Source organism: Sus scrofa, chromosome 14 (genome assembly GCF_054392235.1).
Source record: "Sus scrofa isolate SSC_HxYL_T2T_F1_AM1 chromosome 14, Sscrofa_HxYL_maternal_Yorkshire_Landrace_v2.0, whole genome shotgun sequence".
NCBI lineage: Eukaryota > Metazoa > Chordata > Mammalia > Artiodactyla > Suidae > Sus > Sus scrofa.
In genome coordinates, this window is record NC_139396.1 from 150,478,030 (window position 1) to 150,487,111 (window position 9,082).

Consider the following 9,082-nt stretch of genomic DNA (forward strand, 5'->3'; position numbering starts at 1 on the left):
AGTACAAAGGAAAGATTGATTTTCTTCCTCCCACCCTTTGTTCCCAGAGTTTAAAACAGACACGTTTGGGTAAATTAGTTTGTCTATGTTATTAATGGAAGAAGTTATTAAACTCCCATAAATATATGGTGGTATCTCGCTTAAGATGCCAAATTTGCTTTAAGGGAAAAAAAAAAAAGATCTCAAGAAGAAAATGTGGAAAAGGTCTCTGGCTTCCCTGGGTCGACTGGCCTTTTAAAATTCATTTCTAGATATGGATTTGGATCAGTGAGCTGGAGAAGGGGGCTGGTTCCAGATATCCCCCAAGGAGGGGGGGAATAAACACATAAAGAAGGAGACCCCCCAACATGAAAAACAAAAACACACAAAAACACTGAACTTAATGGAAAACATGCAGAGGCCCCATTGTGCTAAGAATGGAAAATGCATGCGGGTGGGAAGATGCAAGAAAGATATTCTTTCCAGCATGAAGGGGATGATGAAGGACTATCCAGCTTTTGAACTTGAGCAGCTGAGGAGCCTTCTATGGCTGAAGGTGGAGGTGTTTTCCCTGCTCAAGGGGCCTTTGGGGGAGGGGGCTCTGAGAGGACTCACCGAGGAAGGGAGGCAGCCCCCACCTCAGATCCAGGGCGGGAGTGCGATGGAGACCCAGTCCTGGGGTGCATGTGGGGGGCCAGGCCCAAAGAGCTGGAGGGTCCATGCTCCCATGTGCTTACACAGGCAGACTGTGCACAGCACTTCACAGTTTATAAACTCTTGAGTTTGGTGTCTCCTTGAACTTCACGGGGAGCCTGGCAGGTTATGGGGAATAAAGTTTGGGATCCTGATTGGGCAGGTGATGAAATCAAGCACAAGATGCTTTTCCCCGAGTAGAAAAGTAAAATAGAGAAAATCATTTGAAAAGTAAAGCATGAAGACGAAAACCCAAATCACAACCAGAAGACATTTAGCATCTTGGATTCTTGTTTGTTTGGACTTTTTTTCAGTGGCTGTGCGCACACAGCCACTGCCCTGCATGTACACACATCTGCTCAGTGTGCCAGGCATTATTATAAGGGCTTTTTACATGCTAATTCATTTACCACTCAAAACCACTGTATCAGGTAGGTACTCTTATTATCTTTATTTTACAGATGGGGAAACAGAGGCACAGAGAGGTTTTTGACTTGCCTGAGGCCACACAGATAAAGGCAATGGGAGATAAGATTTGAGCCTAGACAGGCTGGCTCCAGCACCCATCCTGTGTGCCTAAGTGCTCTGGGTCTGGAATTTTTACCCACCTGTAGGCTTATTTAATATGGGGGAAATCATGTCATATTTATAATATGCCTCATGAGCCTTTCAGATGCAATTAGAATTCTTCTAAAATGATTTTCAGTGGCTGCACCACCAGATGGAGAAGTTTTGGGCGGAGTTAGCTGTTTTGCATGGAGTCCCACAACCCAGGCTGGGACCTGGGGCCCCAGGCTCACAGTCAGGCTCACAGTCAGGCACTCTTCCCACTTGCTGTGCATGCTGCGGGGATACTCACAAATGAAAGAGAGAGAAAACATGACCCCCAAAGTATCTGCCGGAGCAGGGGGCACTGGCAGATCCAGAAGCTTCCTTGGGAATCTGCAGGGGCTGCTGAGGCTGGGTGTATAGCCCTGGGTTAAACTATTTTTCCTGTTACCTAGTGTCCACATTTTAAACACTGCGTGAGAAATTTTTCGTTTTTTGGGGTTTTTTTTTTTTTTGGCTTTTTTAGGGCTGCACCTGTGGCATATGGAAGTTGCTATGGTAGGGGTCCAATCAGAACTGTAGCTGCCAGCCTAGCCACAGCCACAGCAACCACTGCTCATGGCAAAGCCATATCCTTAGCCCACTGAATGAGGCCAGGGATTGAACTCATGTCCTCATGGATACTAGTGGGGTTTGTTACCTCTGAGCCACAATGGGAACTCCTAATTTTTAAATTTCAAACAGGGAGAACTTTGTGTCCCTAAAGGAGGTGAAATACTTTTCTCCCTCATAACTATTTTCCCTTTTTGCTTTTGCCACCAGGAGGCTCAGTGTGAAATCTGAAGCTAGGGCAACCGTGATCTCATATGACCTGCACTTTTGTGCTCCCCAGTCTTGATGGTCTACTCTTAGTGACATTTTCACAGTTTCTGTTTCGTGTTTGCACAGTGCCATGGCACATGTGTATTACAAAGTTCCTGAAACACTGCCCTTCCTTGTGTAACCACCTGCATCTGCTCAGGAGGAGCGGCCTCACACTGTGGGGAGACCTGAGAACAATAACCTCGAGCATTCAATTTTGTGCTGCGTCACTGTTTATAAAGCTCACATATAGCCACACTCCTAATTAATGTTCCTCCCAAGTCTCCTGGAAGGAAAGAAGGATCCTGCTTGGCCTCATTTTGTGCTGAAGAAACTGAGCTTGAAAGAGAATTGGTTTAACCAAGGCCATGTTCGAACCTCCCTCCACTCTTGGGGATTTCTCTGGAAAGCACTGTGCAGTCTCAGGGCAGACATGGGAACTCCATCCCTTCCCCTCACCCCTTAACCTGGCCTTCTTATGGATGTTGGCACTCCACAGATATTAGGTGTGGTATTTGTGGCAGGTGGAGTTATCGCGATGAGAAACGTCTTTAAAGGTATTTTGAAAGGTATGTATTGGTTTTAGTGAATTATGGTGGTGAAACTGGTTTCCCTTTAGTAATGTCATACGTTCTTTTAAAATGTATTAAAAATTTTAAGAAAAAAGTCAGTCAATTGAAAGTAAAATTTTGAGTAAATAGCAAAAGGATAGGCTTGCACATATGGCCAAGCTGCTGAAATGACCGTGTTCTTGATTCACTGCCAACTTAGGACCCAAGTTTTCAGATGAGGGCACCAGTCTCACTAATAAGACTCTTGCCAATTGAGTTATTCTTCAGATCTAAAGGAAGGAATCCCTAAGATAAGAATTTCAGGCCAGCAGCAAATGAGAGTCCTTAAGTCTGAAGGACAATCAACACTTCCAATCAAATATCCAAGGACCAAGCAGTGTCAGGAAGCTCAGGTTAGGTCTCTTTAGCCACCAGGGCAAGCCAGTTAATCTCACTGCACCTCCACTGAACAATGGGTGAGCTCTGCCTGGTTAAATTTGAGGTGACTGGAGTACCTGCTATGGTGCAGTGGGTTAGGTTTGCCGTGGAGATGCAGGTTCAATTTTCACCTGGAGCAGCTAGTTAAAGGATCTGGTGTTGCCACAGTGGGTAGGTTGCTGCTGCAGCTTAGATTCAATCCCTGGCCCTGGAAACGTCCACATGCCACCGATGCAGCCATTTAAAAAAGTTGTGAATTCCCCCAAGATGTCTCAGGCTTGTTTCACCCAAAGTGGCAATGTTTCTCTCCTTTCTTCTCAGCAGGCCCAGCCATCCAAGGTAACTCATTCTCAGGTAGCATGGAGTTGCAAAGGGCCAAGAAGTGTTACCTCTGTAAGGCACTCTCACGTTCTGCAAATGCTCCGTAGGCCGTGGGGGAAGGGGTTATGGTCTGGGCCTCAGTTTGCTCACCTCTAGGATGAAGGGGTGAGTAAGTCAGTTCTAGCAAGTAAGTAGTTGCAAGGAGTGCTGTGTATAGAATTCTGAGGCCACACCCAGGCTCCGAGAAAGCCAGGGGACAGTGAATGACCTCTAGCACTTACACATGACTGTGTGATTGTTGCCATAGAAATAGTCCCAACAGCTAGGATCCTCTGGACCGTTGCGATCGTGGGCCTATGCCCATGAATTCTAATTCCAGTTGTTTCTACCTGCCCAAAAGGCAGATCCTCGAAAAAGTCTGCCCTTCCCTCCCTCCCTTCTTTCTTCCCTTCCTTGCTTCTTGTTTCTTCCCATTTTCTAGCCTGGTCTCCATGGTGATAAGAGGATTCCCTATCTCTTAGGAAGTCTTAGGCTCATGTGAGCCATTTGTAGGGACCATACAATGTATCATCCACTGTGAAATACTTTTGAGAATGGAAGGCCATGCTCCGTCATTCTCCTGGGCGCACAGTCGTAACCTGGGCATCACTAGAGGTGGTGGTTCTCCAACTTTACCTCACATAAGGATGCCTGGGCCTCACCTTTAGAGACTCCCATTCCATAGGGTTAGGGCCTGAGAATGTGGTCCCATTCCCAGGTGATGCTGATGCTACAGGTCCATGGACCACACTTTGAGAAGCCGGACTTGGAGCATAAGTGCTTAAGAGTTTATAGAACTCTTTCACAGTGTGTTCTAACTGATCCTGACAAAAAGCCCAGGAGGCTCAAAAATTGTTATCAAAGTTCCATGTCAAGCTGAGGAATGGAGACTCAGAGAGGTTAAGTAATTAGCCCAAGAACACCCAGCCACAATGAGGGAGTAGCACTTGCTCAAATTCAAGTTTGCCATCTCCCAGGCTTGGCTTTGGGTCATCAGGTGCTGGGCTTCTCAGCTCACAAGTGTGTTCAGAGTTGGTTTTGCTGCAATACTTCCTTCCCAGCAGAGCTCTGACCCAAATTAAAACTGGCTGTCTTCGAAATAAATAAGTTACAGAGATGTAATGTACTGTACAGGGAATACAGTTAATATTGTATATTAACTTTGTATGGTGAGCAATCTGTAAAAATATCAAATCACTATGTCATAGACCTGAAACTAATATAATATTGTAAGTCAACCATGCTGTAATTAAAAAAAAGCTGGCTCTTTTTGCTTTATAAATACCATTTTGGGTCAACCAAAAGGTCAGAGATTTGGTGTAAGAAATTACTTTAGCCATGCTTTTGTCTGTATTTAGGTTTAATTAACATTTTAGGGTTTTCATCATTGGGATACATTAGTGATTTAAAGTATTTAAATAATCAAGTATACATTGTAGAACATTTGTGCTAGGTATGTCCTGTTTTGTGTCATTGAAGTGGCGTTCCATTTCTAAGACATCATTCAATAACTCAACTTCCGTACATTTAATACTCATGTACACTTTCAGGAAGGCAGTAGAGGAATGTCTGTTTTATTGAACCTCTCTATGCCTTAGTTTTCTCATCTGTAAAATGGGACAGGTAACAGTGCTTTCATGAGAAGAGAGGTGTGAGGATTAAAAACATTATTAAAGCAAGGAGAGAAATTGGAAGAGCCTTTGGAAGATACTGAATGTTTATACATACCAGCATTTGTTTTATTCTCTGCTGATGCTCATTTCATTCTGCCTATCAACGCCTGCTGTCATTTTCCTACCTGTCCATCAGTGAGTTCTTTCTAGTATAGTTCTCTTTCTTCCCCCTCACTGTATTCCTCCAAGTCTAGCTTGCACATGATAGGGGACTCAGACCTACTTGTTAAAAGCATGTAGAGTTTAAAGTATTTAGGAATTTCAGGAACATGTCTTTATGGAGCAAAACTCTGTAACCTGAAGCACAAAGGAAGGAACATTTCTTTGAGGCTCCATGGAGTTTGCTGAAACAGCCCCGCTTGGCCACAACTCACCTTCTGGTATCTCACTTCCGACTGCCTGGAATGTGTTACAGGCTCTATAGAACCGTTACAGAGACACGAGTTCTTATAGAATTTCCAGTGTGAGTTGCATTCCGGGCTTGGGAAAGCCTGGAATCGATGGATCCGATGGGAAAGTGGGAAATGAGTTGGGTGCAGGCTGCTGATAGATTTGGGAAGGACACACATTTTCCTCTGGATGCCTGGCAATGGAAGGAAAGAAAAGAAAAGCAAGACTCTCAGTGGATGTGAGAGATTTGGTGGTTTGGTCCAGAGTCAGAACCAAAAGGAGGGATGAATTGCATGTCCCAGTGGCCACAGACATAGACTTTTTAAACTAAAAATTCTCCTTTGTCAGTTGCTTCCTGAGCAAAGAGATTTCATGGGGCTCCGGACAGGTGATAGGAGGAGTGCTATGGAATCTCACCACGTTGATGGGTTTCAGGGTCTCCAGCAGAAGCGCTGACAGAGCCCTAAAGATAACCAGCCAATTAAAGAAGAAAAACATCTTTTTTCTTCTTGGCTTGGGGGGTGCGCTGTAGTTAGAGTCTATTGCGAAACAAAACCATCCCCAAATATAGTGACTTAAATAGTCACCATTTATCTATGATTCTATGAGTCTGCAAATTTGGTTAGGCTCAGCTGGGCAGTTCTTCCTTCCTCATGCATCCATGATCAGACACAGGGCAATGAGGTGGCTTTGCTTCTGGAGGTTGGCTGGCTATTAGCTAAGTACTGGCGACAGTTGGGTCATTTATCTTTCATTATTCCAGCTGGCTCATTTGGTTGGCGGTAGCAGGATAGAGAGAGAGAGAGAGTGTGTGTGTGTGTGTGTGTGTGTGAGAGAGAGAAAGAGAGAGAAAAAGAGAGGATGCAATGGCTTGTGAGACCTACTCTCAGAATTGGTACGGTGTTGCTTCTGCCACATTTTATTGGCTCAAGCAAGTCGTAAGGCCAACCTAGATTCAGAAATTCACTCTGTGAAATGCATCCCACCTATCGAGGAAAGGAGAGCTTCAAAATCCCATTGCAGAGGAGGCAAGCCTATGAGGAGAAGTGGAGAATGGAGCCAATTTACAAACCAACACAGATTGGGAGGGCTGATTAATCAATAGCCATTATCAGGGTGAAGCAGATAAGGAAATTGCATGCTGAGAAGTCTTGTTGCTGAGGATTTGGAAAGCTAGGCATCCTGCTTAGTTTCTTGTCTGTCTCTTGGGAGCAGAGACAGCTCTTATGAGGCTGAAGAATAGGCCTGTGTGTGTGGAAATAGGATGAGGTTTGGATCCTGATCAACTGCTGACTAGCCATGTGGCTTTGGAGGAATCAATGAGTCTATCTAGCCTTCGTCTTCCCATCTGTAAAATGGGATCACTGGTTCTGAGGATTAAAGCGATTGCTGGTCTGGCATATGGTAGGCATTGGAAAAACAGCTGCACTAATGATTTATGTAATATCAGTCAAATAGGAAATAATAGAATACATGAATAAAGAAAATAAAATTAGAATTTCTCCCAGGAATTTCTTAGCCTGGAAGGCTGAGTGACATCCCAGCAAAGGCTAGCATCTCTATGATGCAGATACCAACTTGGCCAGCAGAACTGACCACTAGACACTTAAGGCCTCCATGGACTCAGATAGCTTCCAGTGTTTTGAGGGGTCTGGGGCTTTTGTTCTCCAGAAGGAATCCCAGTGAGTGTCCACAGAGCTCGAGGAACATGCTCAGCCTTGGATCTGACCTTGGCTCTTCCCAAAAGGCCACATACAGTGAGACGAGGTCTTCCTGAGGAGGCAAGGCAACCTCTTAATGGCCTTGGGAAAACCTCTCTGGCTTCTTCCCACAACGCCCTATATGCCAGTGACTCTGGGCAAGGAAAGATCAGGACAGGGAGCAGAGAAGTATGTAGAGTTCTAGACCAACAATCCTGAACAGATTCTGTATCTGCACTACCTATGTGACAGCCACTCATGGCCATTGAGCACTTAAAATGTGGGTAGTGCAACCAAGAAGCAGAGAGGGTTTTTTTTTGTTTTTGTTTTTATTTGCCATTTATTGGGCCACTCCGGCGGCATATGGAGGTTCTCAGGCTAGGGGTCCAATCGGAGCTGTAGCCACCGGCCTACACCACAGGCACAGCAATGCGGGATCCAAGTTGCGTCTGCAACCTACACCACAGCTCATGGCAATGCTGGATCCTTAACCCAGTGAGCAAGGCCAGGGATTGAACCTGCAACCTCATGGTTCCTAGGCGGATTCGTTAACCACATAGCCACGACGGGAACTCCAAGAAACAGAGTCTTAATTTAAGGGAATATGTATATGGCCACTTGTGGCCGGTGGTTACTATCTTGGACAGTGCAATTCTAAACGGGTGAACTTCTGAAGAGACAAGGCTTAAGGAGGCTAAGCCACATGGCTGTTGACCCTTAGTGGATTGGGGACATTGTCTTGGAGCTGCGTGGGAGGCAAGCCAGGGTCTGAGCATGGGTCAGCTGAGCAGCAAGGCCTTGGTAGACCCTTCAGGGAGGAAGGCTTGTGACTCTGTGGAAGTCCAGAATCCAGAACAGATTTAGGCTCTCTGTTGCCCTTGCTCTACTCTGAGTGGCCACTGATAGCTCCCAGAAAGGCCATGGTGCTGTAGATGTCCCCATCCTTTCCCAGGTCGGGAAAAACAGACCTCAGCAGTCCAGTCAAGGAGAAAGGAGGGTGCCTCTCAAGGAGGGAGAAAGGTCCTTAATGTTTGGATGTTTGCTTTTGAACAAGGGGACCTCATGGTCCAATGTAGCTTTTGAGGATATCAAATGAGTGTGTGAGCATGTGCTCACATGCGTGTGTATACACACACACACTTGTTTGTGAAGGAAGACACCTTTGGAGACTTGGGGCAAGGTGCCTCAATCTGGAAAATCTGAAGATTTTGCTTCTGCTTTAACTGGGTTCAAAAAGATGACAAATCAAATCCGCCTCGGGGTAGGCTCTTGAAACTCACATTGGAATTTATTTTAGGGCCTTCCCCATGTCACAGTGCAAAGCTGCTTGCAGAGCTGATGGTGGACTTTGCCTAGAGACTTTTTTTTTTTTTCCAATTGCCTTTCAACTGCAGCAGCAATAAATGCCCCAAACCAATCACAGTCTTTGTATGGAAGCTGAATGGGGAAGGCTGCTCTCTGCCCACCTCACCAGTCTCTCAATCCCCTGCTATTTCTTAAAGTTGGAACGCTATTGCAGGCAAACCTTCTAGTTTCCTTTAACGGATAGACTCTTTCTGGATCCTTCGATTAATTGACTGCAGTGGATACGGGCAGCTCCTGCACGGGCTTTTTGCAGTGTCGTGGGAGAGATTAGTTTTCTGCTATCGCCATAATTTACAAGGCTCACATAACCATGTAACGACTTGGTGATTACATGGAAAATATCGTATAAATACATAGTAATTACAAGTTCATGCAGATTACTTGGTATATACATTTGAAGTTACCGGGTAGTTCAAAGATTAATTATCCTGTAACTGGCAGTATTTAAATCATTTTTTTCTCATATAGGAATACACTGAGGCAGACTTCAAGGCTGGCGAGAGTTGGGATGTGATGAGTATGA